Here is a 14398-nt window from a genome sequence, read left to right as displayed (position 1 = left end):
AACATAACGGGAACTGTAATTGGTGGGGTTGCCTAGCAACCGAAGACGCTTCCTTGCGCGAGCACCCTTCAAAAGACGCTCGCTGCGTTCATTTTGTGTTATTCTACAACCATTGACATTTCGAAAGACGCGCGCTGTGTCGGAAACGCTCGCGTATGAAAATTTGGAAAACGCTCATTGAGTTATCGAGTGAACAATAGGGTTATTTGGCAACTGAAAAACATACCTTTACTGACAATTAGAAGGGCTGTTTTTTAATGCACTATTTCTATTAACTTAAGGAGTGTTAAGTATATATATATAAAAAAAAAAAAAACGATTTATTCATAGACTGTTTGCAAGGGCTAATACCTTCAAATTGCTGTTAAATTATTTATTTTGTTGCTATAATAAGATAAATAGATAATTTTAAATCAATATGCAATTTGAGCCCCCTACAAAATTTTTGCAATTAAAAGGAGACCCTCCATTCCTTGGTCTAGGTGGAAGGAAGAATTTTTAACTTATCTCAAAGCAATTGATGTGGATGGAATGTCTCAAGAGAGAAAGAAGAACATTCTATTACATTGTTTAGGCTCAGAAGGGCAGCTTATTTTTAGGACACTTCCACAAGTAACGCTTCAGGATGAAGAAATTGACGTATTCAATGATGCCTTGTGCAAACTTGAGAAAAGATTTAAACCAACCACAAGCATTGCATTGAACATATTTAAATTTTATACTAGAACTCAACAGGAAGGCGAAGCATTTGACGAATTTTTGACCAGTTTACGCAGTTTGTCTATGCACTGTAATTTTGGACCCATCACGGATGAGATGATCAGGGATCAGATCATTGTTCATGTAAGGAGCAAAAGGATTCATGAACAATTATGGGTGATGGGGGATCCAAAGTTACAGGAAGTTATAAATACAGCCAAAGCACTGGAGCAATCGGAAAAATGGATGAGGACTGTGCAAAACACTGAAAAAAACAACTCTTCTAATTGGGATACCGTTGCAGCTGTTGGGAATAGTAGTAACTATAGTAGATCCACGTTGAAATGTAATACAGGAAACAAAAGAGAGGACAGAAGTAAAAGAACAGATAGAATGTCATGCTATAGGTGTGGGAGTCTGAGTCATGTTGCAAATTCTACACATTGCCCTGTGATTGGTAAAGAGTGCAACAAATGTGGAAGGTCTGGACACTTTGTCAGAGTGTCTAAGGACATTAAAAGCGTTGATAATAATGATAGGAAGAAAATCTCGTATGTACAGGATGAGAAAGAAAAGGGAGTAGTTCTATCAGTCAAAGATGATGTCCTTGATAAAACTAAAAATGTTGTGAAACAACCTAAATGCACTATAGTGGTTGAAGGTTGAGAACTAGAACTCATGGCGGATTCTGGTTCTCCTTGGACGATTATTACATATGATTATTTTCTGGAAAAATTTAAGTCGCTGTGGGAAATATCTAGTTTAAGCTCTTCAGACATAGTGGCTGAAGGGTTTGACGGTACAGCAATCAATATTCTTGGTTATCTAGAGACTTCTGTGTGGTTTAAAGAACGTACTGCTGTGATCAAGGTATATGTTGCAGAAAAAGGGGTCAATGTCCTGGGATGGAGGGATCAAGCAGAGTTGGGCATAATTCTGAACCCCAGGGAGATTGAACCAGTTATGCTGGCGAGTGTTGGGGAAAAGTCCAGTTGGATTACATCAAAATTTCCAAAAGTATTTTCTGAAAAATGAGGGAAATTAAAAAACTACAGCCATAGGATTAAGCTTAAACAGTATGCTAAACCTGTTGCGCAGAAATTGAGAAATGTTCCTATTGGTATACGTGAGGAGTTGAGAAATAGTTTGGATGAATTGGTGAAAGATGGCGTTATTGAGGAAGTGGAGTCATCTGAATGGGTTTCCCCCATTGTGTTGGCTCGTAAACCAGACAAATCGTTGAGATTGTGTGTTGACTTGAGAGCCCTGAATGCTAATATTATAGTTAATTGCCACCCCTTGCCAAATAGTAATGAAGTAGTTAGCATGCTGGAAGGAGCGAAAATATTCTCTATGTTGGACCTGAGGTCGGCTTACCACCAGATTGAACTCACAGAAGACTCTCGTCATCTCACGGCGTTCATCACACCACAAGGACTGTACCAATTTAAACGTATGCCGTTTGGATTAGCATCAGCGGCATCTGTATTTCAGAGGGCAATGTTTATGATGTTCAAAAATATGGACAATTTTGTTAAGTGTTTTCAGGATGATGTCTTGATATATTCAAAAAATGAACGAGAACACAGAGACCATCTTGAAAGGGTGTGCGAGGTATTCAATAAGAATGGACTAACTCTGAAATTGAAGAAATGTCGTTTTTTTGCAGAATCTGTCGAGTATTTAGGGCACACCATCTCAGGCAACGGGGTTGTACCCAAATGTTCTCTGGTTAAAGCAATACTGGATGCACCTAAACCTGACAATCGTGAGAAACTTTTGTCCTTTGCTGGGTTATGTGAATACTACAGCAAGTTTATTGAGAATTTTGCGACTAAAATGGAACCCTTAAGGGAGTTAACACGTAAAAATGTAGAGTTTGTGTGGTTGGATAAACAGGAATGTGCATTTGAGTCTATAAAAAAAGAGATTGCATGTGCACCTACGCTCAGACCTTTCAATATCAGAGCTCATTGTATGGTGACAGTAGATGCCAGTATGTATGGTATTGGGGGTGTCTTATCACAGAGAATTGGTAAGGACGAATGGAATGTTAATTTTGCTTCTCGCACTTTGAATGATGTAGAGAGAAAATGTGCAGTTATTGAGAAGGAATTGCTTGCGTGTGTTTGGGCTATTGAGCACTTTCGCAATTACTTATGGGGTTCACGGTTTGTGCTTCGCACTGATCACAAGCCGTTGGCGGGCATATTATCCCCGGGTGGTGGTTGGAATGCAACTGCTCGAATTGCAAGGTTAGTATCAAGATTGCAAGAGTATTCCTTTGAAGTTGAATATGTGCCTGGTAGAAGCAATTCAGTAGCAGATTGTTTGTCACGCTTACCTCAAGAAACGCCAGACACGCCTGATAGAGGTGAATCCAGGGATTTGGATATCGTGTCTGTGGTGTCTGAATTTGTAGCTAATGAGTTTAGATCTCTTGAGGAGAAGGAATGGTTTGAGAAAGATCAAGATGACTCTGTGTTACAACAAGTAAAATCTTTTGTGAAATTGGGTTGGCCAAGGAAGGAAAGAATATTAGAAGAAGTGTCTCCCTTCTTTAAGATAAGAGAAGAGTTGGAAATTGAGAATGAACTCCTGTTTAAGAAGGGAAAATGCATTCCACCTATGGGCATGCAAACGGCTATTCTAAGTTTGGCCCATCTTGGTCACCCAGGAATGTCCTCCATGAAAAACTTAATACGTACCTCTTTTTGGTGGCCTGGCATGGACAAGATGGCGGAGAGGACGGTTAGGGAGTGTAACGTATGTATTAATGCTGAAAAGATGCTGAAGACAATGCCTGTGCCTTTGCGTCCTGTACCATGGCCAGATTCCCCATGGCAAAAGCTAGGGTTAGACATTTCTGGTCCATTCTCTTTTCTACCTCATGAGGCAAGGTTTGCTTTGGTGCTTGTTGATTACCATTCCAAGTGGCCTGAAGTAAAGTTAGTACCTCACGTGACCTCGGGTGTGGTTGTTGAATTTCTTAAGGAGATATTCACGAAGGAAGGCTATCCTGAGACTCTAGTAACTGCTAATGGTGCTCAATTGATTTCGAAAGAAATGCAAGGGTTCCTTAAGTACTGCAACATCAAACATGTGACCACCTCTTTATATGAACCGCAAGAGAATGGTCAAGTAGAAAGGTTTAATCGTGTACTTAAGGATTGCATAGGTTGGGCACGGAGTTTTGGGGGGGTTTGGAAGGAAAAGGTAAGAGAAAAATGGTGGTATTACCGTATTACTCCGCATAGTACCACAGGTGTTAGCCCATTTAGATTATTAAGGGGTAGAGATCCTGTGTCTGAGCTTTGTCCTTGGTGGTTCAAAAAAATAAGTAGCAATAGTGATGGTGGATTTGATATTGAGAAAGTTAAAAATTACGTGATGAATAAGCAGGAAAAGAGCAAGGAATCTTATGATAGGAGGTGGAAGGTGAGAGAACCTACTTTTCTGGTGGGTGATTGGGTCAGGGTAAGGAGGCCAGGATTTATGAGAAAAGACATGCCTAAGTTTAGTAGAGCCATGAAGATTGTTAAGGTCTTCAATAAGAAGGTGGTAACACAGGATGGCAAAGTTTGGAATGTTAACAGACTGGCAAAGTGTCCCCCTGAACATGATGGTGTGCTAGATTCAACGGGGTCGTGGTCCATTGGAAGTGAGAAGTTTGTTGAGCCCATTTGTGCGGATGTGTTTGGGGACGGTGAAGAAGGAAGTATTGTTGTAACCAATGGTGTTGTGTGTAATAGAGATTGGGAGAACAATGAAAGCAATGGAAGGAGTTGTATGAATGATGAGATAGAAGATGATTCTATTGCATCAAGAGTGAAGTCTGATGGGGGCAACAGACAGAGATCTTCGCGGTTAGTTGATTATGTATAAGTATCTATGTTAATTTCTCTTTGTTCTTAGTACATATCTTTATGGTTATTGATTTCACTTTAAACTTTTATTATACTTCTTTATTTTGTTAAGGAGGAAAATGTGTTGTATTCTTGTATGTTGGTCTCTTTAAAGAATGTAGAATTAGAATGTGAATACGTGGGGTAGGGAGGAAAAGAATGTGGGGGGAACGGAAAGACAGTTTAGCTTGGATACGGTTTATGCTTGACGTACTTTTTTACTCTGAATAAAATACATAAAATCTATCTGTTCCTGCATCGTTGATATAACACCAACCCTTTAGTACTGGCATCTATCATCATATCATTCATATTCCCTAACTACCGCCATGGTATGCTGTAACTTAAATACGGTGCAAACATGGTGGCATTAGGGGGGCGCCAAAGGGCGCAAGAAAAGTGGCTTTGCATTGCATGCAGACCCACTTTTCTTAAATCTGCCCTAAGGTGATTTAAAAGTTGCAAACCCTTCAACTTGGTGAATCTGAGAGGCTACAACTGCTGTAACAGTTTTTTTTTTTTACAAAGTATTAAACCCAATTAATGATCTAGAAATGGTACTTAAGGTACGTATTAATGTTTTGCAAATGAAATATGGTCGCAAAACTGGAATATTTTACCTCCAATCCAAAACAGATTGCAAACCATTCGCAAACAGAGCAGGGGACTCTTGTATTATATTATGGCGTTTCTATAGTTTTTTCCTACCTCTCGTCAAGTCTTAAAATGCCCTCCAAGCATTTGTGTGAGTAACTACTAAATCCATAGTGAATGGATGGGTAAAGGGTGTTGGTAGTTGTTGCAACTGTTAGTACTGAGTTTTAGTGCTGTGTTTGAAGCCCAAAAGTGTCTTCTAGACTTGGTGAGAAGTGTGAGAATGGGGTGACAAGAAGCAAATACAACCCACACAGAGGTTGCTATGTAGAGTTTTAGTTGAATATAGCATTTGAGAAAAGTCAGGTCTTTATTACTTTTCTGAATTGGTGGTTATTGATGGTCCTTATCCTCTTTGGAAGTGTATTGAATAATTACAGCAATTGCTCATAGATAACTGGCATGCCAGAATGAAACTTCAATCCGTGCAGTAATTTGTGCACAGCTGGATTTGAACAAGACATCATTAAAAGAGCTAAGAGACTTTAAAAAGACTTTGAAAGGAAAGATAGCATTGGTAGCAAGTGACAAAGCTGATCTCTACAATGTGATTATTATGGGAAGTTTATGTATTTATCTGATATTTTTATAGCGCAGACCTAGCCAAAAAGACAGCAGAGCAGTGTATAGGGTCAAGTTTAGTACCTATTGTCTTTCATTTACTGAAAACTCAACACCATGTCAATGCATTGGGTTCCAATGACTTTTGTGTACAGTATGCGATGTACAAGCACATTTTTAAAAACACTCATTTAAAACTCTATTTTGATTTATGTTACTGTCTTTAGGTAGTTATTATACTACATGAAATGTCAATATTTATTTATTTGAATCACAAAACTAACGTCTGGCACAATTGTTTTATTTAGTGTGACTGTAAATGAAAAAGATTTAGGAAAACCATACACCTGTATACCAGATAGCATAGTGTACAACTCTTTGAGCTGGGCTGGTAGGTACAGAATCGCACTGCACTGGTGTTTGCACTATGGAATCTAAGGTGTAGTGCCACATTATTCTCCCAAACCTGAAAAGCAGCAAGCTCATAAGACGTGCCCCTTCCCCAATATATCTACAAAAATGTCCTGAGAAAAAATTGTATTATTCTCTGTGTGCACTTAAACCAAACACCTGCTGCTAGGGTGTAAACCTTTTTTTGAAAAAAAGGGGAAAAAACACATACATATAGAATAATGGTAGTGCACCACCCTTCAAGTAAACAATTTCTGTATTAAAAAGTCCAATCCAAACTCTGTTTCTGCTCGCCGTCCCAGCGGGGATGCTGTAATGTGGCTGGCGGGTTGTAATGAGGGCCTTAATTTCTAAAAATGCAGGAGTCCAAAGTTTTTCTTAGGAGCCAGCTGCTGGCAACAATGAATGTCAGAACTGCTGGATAGCATGACTGACTAACTGTGATTATGTTATATTACAATAATGACAAGATTGAGTGCACATACACCACTGGTTTCTTGTGCTAAATGAATAAGTTACAATACATGCAATTAGTGTGAGTTGCCTCATTTGAAAAGCCTGCTCATTAAAGAGGGTCTAAAGCTTATCAAAATCTGACTTTTTTCAACACGAGGCTCAGAGAGTGCTCCAGAGTTTGGGGCAGCCACAGAAAAGTTGCAAGCTTCTCCTCTAATTTAGCAAATTTCGGTTTAGCCAATAGGCGAGTAGATTAACCTTTAACCTTTTTTTTACTGAATTGCTACTTTTTTTTTAAATACCTAACCATAGCTGTCACGTTAACATTTTTATTATGAATTTCTATGTTTTTTAACATAAAGTAAGAGATCCTTCTCCGTTTGCGGAGTAGGGTTTGGCAAGACTCTAGCCTGCAGCCTCCTATAGATGGCCCACCCCTCCCCTGCATGCCCTTTGGCCATGCAGGTTTGGGTGCAGGGCACACCCAGCATACGCGACCCCCGCAGCAGCCTCCACTTTGTGTGCCCAACCCACAGTGGACGCCGACTCACCTTTATTTTTTTTAGCACTCCTCCGGGTCCGCAAACACTCACCTACTCTACAAGAGCTGTGCTGAGCCCTGTGGTGGATTTGCGGATCCACGGAACAGCATAAAAAATATTTTTATTTAAAACCCAAACATGGCCCAGGGTATCCCTACCCTGCCCCCTTATATTCTCTTTCAAAAAAAATTCTAGGACGTGGAGACCGAGTCTTCAAGTCCTAAAATGGCAGCCGCATTTTCTTTTGATTACGACCAACCAATGGAATCCCGAAGTTGGGATTGTGGATCGGCAGATCCATTTTGAATAAACGCAGTTAAACAATCAGAGCATAGCGGATCCTTCACAGTGTATCCACAAATTAAATATATAATGTTTTTGAGCCTTCGTTGCTCAAAAAATACTGAATGGACTTACACCAAATCACAAAAGCATGCTTTCTGGACTATAATCTAGCTTTCTGCAAAATCTGGTGTATTTCAATTCAGCTGTTTTGGCTGTAGCTGTGTCCAATTTTCCCACAGAAAAATGTGTTTTGGGACCCTGCCTTTTTCTTGGCCCCTGCTTGATGGATTATTTTTGGAAAGTTTTGTGAAGATTTGTCATATGGCATATGTACACAAAAAGAGAGCAACGGGAGTGTTTGCTAGCCCACACCGCCTCCCTATACAGTAGAAATTATATCATCACTAATGGTGTGGGGTAGTAGGAACTGAAGGTCAGACTAGGTCAGTCTTTTTTCAGTGGTGTTGGTAAGGTCACTGTAGATCCTCAGGTCGGGAAGTCATTGCTGGAAAAATGTCCAAGCTAAGGGGTGCTGTGTTGCCTACAGGGGGATGGGGGATTTCCCTTACGGACTAGGTGGTCTCACACACATAATAGTGTCTTGCTTCATCATATGACCACCTAGCCCCACCCAAGTAAGATGATACTACTTGGGCGGACTCAACCTCGTGGTTAAAAGAACCCGAGGGAGTGCTGAAATTAAACTGGCTGGATAGTTACATTGATCCAGAAGGGGTGAATACTAAAATTACCAAGCATGTCGCCAATAGCTTCTGCTAATTTTAATGAAGGTGCATGCTGGTAAACCTAAAACTAAAGGGGAAAGGCTCGTAGGAGAGTAATGTCTCTTGGAGTCTAAAAGAAAAAGTGGATGACCAACATGTTTCTGCCCTCACTCAGTGCTGGTAGGTCAGGGGCATTCGTCAGGGTCGGAGCACACGCAGTAAGTGGGGTGCTCAAAAAGTGAAAAACCTATATGGCCTACCTGAACGGGTAGTTCACGGTGGGGTAGGCCTGTAGTAGATAAGAATAAATGCATCAATAGATCCGCCACTATTAGTTCAGAAGATATATGAGGTGAAAAACGTGGCAAACCACTGAAAAGCACACAGCAAAATGTGAACAATACGTGTCAGGCACTCACACACACATGCAAGTGGGACTTACCCCAGGGTAAGGGGCAATCTGACTCTGGTCTGGCTAGTGCCGGGGGGGGGGTTTCCCTTGTAGTCACACTCTGGGGAGATAAAGGGTTTAGGAAGGATACAGGTGAAGGGTCATGAAATGAAGAAAGAAAGCGCAAGACTAAAGGGAAAAATAAACCATGAGTGGGAAATATAGAAGAGAACGAAGCTTAAGCCAGGGGAAAGGCAAGTGGGAAAAGAGAGGAAAGGAAGAAGGAAGGGAGGGGAAAGAGAAAAAGGGGTAAAAAGGAGAAAAGAAGGAAGAAAGAAGGAAGGGAAGGAAAAGGAAAAAGAAAAAGAGGAAAGAAAAGGGGGAGAAGAAATGAAAAAGGAAAAAAAAGGGGGAAAGAAAGAGAAAAAGAAGGGGTAAGAAGGGGAACAAAGGGCTGCTACAGGGAGGGGAAACAGGGAAATAAAAGGAAAAATAGAAAAAAATGGCCCCCAAGGGGGCCACACTTACCACTCCAAAGGGAATACCAAGGGGGGTTACCTACATGCCGGAGCCAGGCCGCTCTGATACTGACTGCATGGTTGGTCTAGAATATATGTGGACCAAGAGCCAATCGGCGGGGGGCTCCGGGCGGAATCTAATTAAGAAAAAATCATCAGGTGTATCGGGCGTCCTAGTTACGGGAGCACGCCCTGGATCCGGCCGCACCCCCTCGGGGGCTGTGCCGGTGTGAAATGCTTTAATACGCCACCCGATCGTTGAATTGGGCCGTCAGTATTGGAACCGCGGGACCGTTGTGCTAGAGAGGCCCGCGGGGTGGATTGTGCCCAGCACTATAGAAGTAACGTGTTTGGAGAGGGCGCCTGCACCGCAATGCGGTTTGCAAAAGCGGTGAGCGCCCTGTGATGACGCGTCGTGAGGAGCGCGGCGCGTCATACGGGCGCACGGGACTCTGGGAATTAGAGTCCCGTGATGCAGTTGTACGGCGTCCGATAGGACTACATGGTACAAGGGGGGTGAAAAAAGGGAAAAGGAAAGGGAGGGCACACAGTGGAAAGGGGGAAAAAAAGGAAAGGAGGGGGGGGGGAAGAAAAGAAGAATACTGGCAAGAAAAGAAAAAGAGAGAGGGAAAAGAAAAGGGGGGGAGTTGGGGTTTTGGGAAGAGAGGGTGAAAGGACCGAAAGAAGAGAAAAGAGGAAGGAGAGCCAAAGAAAACAGTCGGAAGAGGAAAGGGAGAAGACAAGAGAAAGAAGAAAAGAGAAAGAAGATAAAATAGAAGGCCTACACAGGCCTATAAGGGAAAAAGAGGGCAGAAAGAAAAGGAGGGGGAAACAGAGGGGGGCAGGGGGAAAAAGGAGGTGGAGAGCACAGGGCAGAGGAGGAGGGAGAACTCATAATAGGGAGAGAGAAAAAGGGGGGGGCAAAGGGAAGCTGGAGCTAGGATACGGATATGAGGATAAGGAAAGGAAAAGGTGTGAGAGATGAGGGACAATAGCTTCAATGGCAAGGGTTATGAAAATAACTCTGAAATAGATGGACGCTACCCAGGTCAGAGATAGTGACATGGGGTATTGGTAGTGAGATCCCCGATGGGACCTTAGGAGGAATCTCGCATGGGAAAGGGTCGCTGTGGTCTTAGTTCTCATCTTAGAGCTGACCACTGTATATTATCGTTCAATCCTCTAATGTCCGTTTGCAACCTCCATATCCACCTTTGTTCATACAATAAAAGTTTTTGTGTGGCATTAGTTGCTGTTGATTTTAGTTGGTCCAGCACTACCCATTGCATGTGATCAGGGTGGTGATTGCTGGACACATAATGCTCGGTGAGTCTTGTGGCATCTCTCTTGCATCGGATGGTGCTCCTATGCTCGCAGATGCGTGTACCCACTCTTCTTGTCGTCATCCCAATGTATCTTTTATCACAAGGGCATGTGATCATATACACCACGTTTTTGCTGTTGCAGTTCGTGAGTTGTCTAAGTTCCCAGGGTGTCCGAAGTCCCACATCAAGTGTAAGAGTTTTTTTGGTAAATGCGCAGACACTGCAGCTGCCACATGGAAAGTGGCCTTTAGCTGGAGGAAGGTCCCAGAGTGTCCTTTGTTTGTTCGGGGTGAGGTTTACCCGCGGGCGGGTGTGTACAATCATGTCCCGGATACTTTTAGCTTTTCTATAAGCATTCATTGGGGTTTGAAAGGGAAGACCCCCAGATGTGAGGATTTTCCAGTCTTCATTGAGTATCTTTTTGATCACATTGGACGCTGGGTTGAATGTAGTCACACAGATCAAGGGGTCTTTCTTGCTGGTTCTTCTGCTGGGATGCAGCAAAATTTCCCTAGGGCTCACACGAGCACGTTTGTCAGCCCTCCTCAGTAGATGGTCTGGGTACCCTCTGGCTCGAAGTTTGCTTGTGAGCTGCTGAGCATGCTTCTTGTAGTCCGTTAGTTCGGTACAATTTCGCCGAAGGCGGAGATACTGACCTACTGGGAGGTTTTCCCTGAGGGAGCGTGGGTTGAAGCTCTGGAACTGCAGGAGCGTGTTTCGGTCAGTAGGTTTATAAAAAACCTCTGTTATCAAGGAGCCATTTTGTTCGGATATTACTAGGTCAAGAAAGGAGACAGCTGGGTCACCCAGTGTGGCTGTAAATCTCAGAAAGGGGTTCAGGGTGTTTAACCAAGTGATGAAGGAGGTTGCTTCTTCCCTTGTACCTCTCCAGATTATCAGGATGTCATCGATGTATCTTTTCCATAACCTGATCTGGTTGAAGTACGGGTTCTCTTCAGTGAGAACCATTTCTTTCTCAAAGTGATCTACATATAGACATGCTAAGCTAGGTGCGAAAGTGCTCCCCATCGAAGTGCCTTGGATCTGTAAAAAGAAGTTCTTATCGAATTCGAAGAAATTCCTGGTGAGGGCTAAATGGGCTAAGTCCAGGATGAACTCTGGGGGGGTGATGTAATTCCATACACCCCTGTTCAGAAGGTCACTTATCACTTCCAAGGTTGCCTCCTGTGGAATGTTGGTATATAGTGATTCTACATCCAGTGTCATGAGATGTTCTTTGTCTTTGTCAAAATCTAGGGTATCGATAAGGGAGAGCACGTCTGTTGTATCTTTTAGGTATGTGGGAATTTGTTTCACGAATGGTTGGAGGAACCAGTCGCAAAATTGGGATAGTGGTTCCAGGATGGAGCCAATCCCAGAGACAATTGGTCTTCCCGGGGGTGGATGTTTATTTTTGTGGATTTTCGGCAAAATATAGAAGTATGGGGTTTTGTGGTTGGGTTGGATGAGGAAGGCGGCCTCATGTTTGGTGATCCAACCGTTGTTCAAACCCTTCTCGATCAGGAAAGCGATCTCTTCTCTGACCTCCCCTGTCGGGTCCCTTGATAGTCTCTTATAGTGATGGTCATTGTTTAGTAAACGTAGACATTCAGTATTGTACATTACTGTGGACATTATCACTATGGCACCGCCCTTATCCGCTGGTTTAATGGTGATGGAAGAGTCATTGCTCAGGTTGTGGAGGGCTGTAAGTTCTTCGGTGCTAATGTTGTGGAAGATCTCCCTTTGTGTGTTCTGGAGGTCATCGATCTTCCTGCTCACTGATTTTTCGAATGCCAGAACTTCAGGTGGCATCAGTTGGGAGGAGGGAGTGAACCTCGATTTGGGATGTAACCCGGTGTTCCTTTCTCGTTCTGTATTGGGTTCGGGGTTCATGAGGAAAAAGGTTCTTAGCCTAATCTTGCGAAAAAATTCTGCTAGTTCTATCCTTAGTTTGAAGATGTCGAGTTTTGGGGTAGGGACAAAACCCAGACCTTTCTCTAGGGCTTGGAGTTCGTTGTTACTTAATACTCTTGGACTTAGGTTCACAACGGTAGTGGACCCCTTATTTATGCCCTGCTTGTGCTGGGTGATTCGTCGTCCGTTGGTCCTTCCTTCAGGTTCCAACTGACTCCTTTCTTCCTGCCCCTTCCCCGTCCGGGGCCTCTCCCAAAAAAAGGAACATTGGGATAGGACCAGGTGGTTTGTGGCTGGGGATATATAGGGGCTTGGAACTGGTTTGGTGGCCCATAGGGGGAGGGCCAAGCCCAGGGAGGCATATTAAGTAGCGGGCGGAAGGCCTGTATATTGTGTGGGCCAATTATTCCGAATATTCCCCCTCCTGCCCCGTCTAGGCCGTGTTGTCTGTGTGCGGCCGGCGTCGGAGTCTGAGCTAGAGTAGCCCCCGGAGGATGTATCGGAGGGCAAAGAGGATTGGACTGCGAAGTCTTCCCTTGAGTAGGGATGTACCCTCTCAAGGGAGAACTTGTCTAAGTCTTTCTGAAATTTGGCAATTTTCCAGTGGGTCAAATACTCTTTAAACTCACTAATGGTCTTGTTAGTTTCCTCTAGTTTCTTCTTAAATGCTGCGACCGTTAGTCCAGTTTTTAGGTTACTTTCTGCCGCTTTGATTTGAAGCACTAGAGCATCTGATAGTCTGGTGGCTGTCTTGATGATTAGAATTAGCCAATCGCGTGTGCATTTCCAGGCTATCAGAGACCAGTCCTTCCTAAATTCTTTGTCCTCTAGGAAGATACGTGGTTCAGTGGTGATAATCAGACCATTTGGTGCAGCATTTTTTCTCAAATATTCGGTTAGGACAGCCCCGTGTAATATTGTTTTCACTTGTGTCCTCTTTAGTTCTATCAGAGTGTCCCAATCCCCTAGTTGGGCTATTGTCTTGGAAAGTGAGGAATCTCCTAAAAGTGAAGGTGCAGCGAGGATGGCCTGAAGCTCCTCCTCGCTAAAGGCAAGCCCTTCAGCCATATTCAAGAAGGGAAGTGAGGATTTCTAATGATCCTGTGCATATGTCGCAGGGTTTAGAAAATAAGTAAATGAAGCTCTCACAGCTAGCTGCTGCGCTCACTATATGTACACAAAAAGAGAGCAATGGGAGTGTTTGCTAGCCCACACCGCCTCCCTATAGAAATTATATCATCACTAATGGTGTGGGGTAGTAGGAACTGAAGGTCAGACTAGGTCAGTCTTTTTTCAGTGGTGTTGGTAAGGTCACTGTAGATCCTCAGGTCGGGAAGTCATTGCTGGAAAGATGTCCAAGCTAAGGGGTGCTGTGTTGCCTACAGGGGGATGGGGGATTTCCCTTACGGACTAGGTGGTCTCACACACATAATAGTGTCTTGCTTCATCATATGACCACCTAGCCCCACCCAAGTAAGATGATACTACTTGGGCGGACTCAACCTCGTGGTTAAAAGAACCCGAGGGAGTGCTGAAATTAAACTGGCTGGATAGTTACATTGATCCAGAAGGGGTGAATACTAAAATTACCAAGCATGTCGCCAATAGCTTCTGCTAATTTTAATGAAGGTGCATGCTGGTAAACCTAAAACTAAAGGGGAAAGGCTCGTTGGAGAGTAATGTCTCTTGGAGTCTAAAAGAAAAAGTGGATGACCAACATGTTTCTGCCCTCACTCAGTGCTGGTAGGTCAGGGGCATTCATCAGGGTCGGAGCACACACAGTACGTGGGGTGCTCAAAAAGTGAAAAACCTATATGGCCTACCTGAACGGGTAGTTCACGGTGGGGTAGGCCTGTAGTAGATAAGAATAAATGCATCAATAGATCCGCCACTATTAGTTCAGAAGATATATGAGGTGAAAAACGTGGCAAACCACTGAAAAGCACACAGCAAAATGTGAACAATACGTGTCAGGCACTCACACACACATGCAAGTGGGACTTACCCCA

The sequence above is a fragment of the Pleurodeles waltl genome, chromosome 9 (genome assembly GCF_031143425.1).
Source record: "Pleurodeles waltl isolate 20211129_DDA chromosome 9, aPleWal1.hap1.20221129, whole genome shotgun sequence".
Classification (NCBI taxonomy): domain Eukaryota; kingdom Metazoa; phylum Chordata; class Amphibia; order Caudata; family Salamandridae; genus Pleurodeles; species Pleurodeles waltl.
This window is presented reverse-complemented; position numbering follows the sequence as displayed.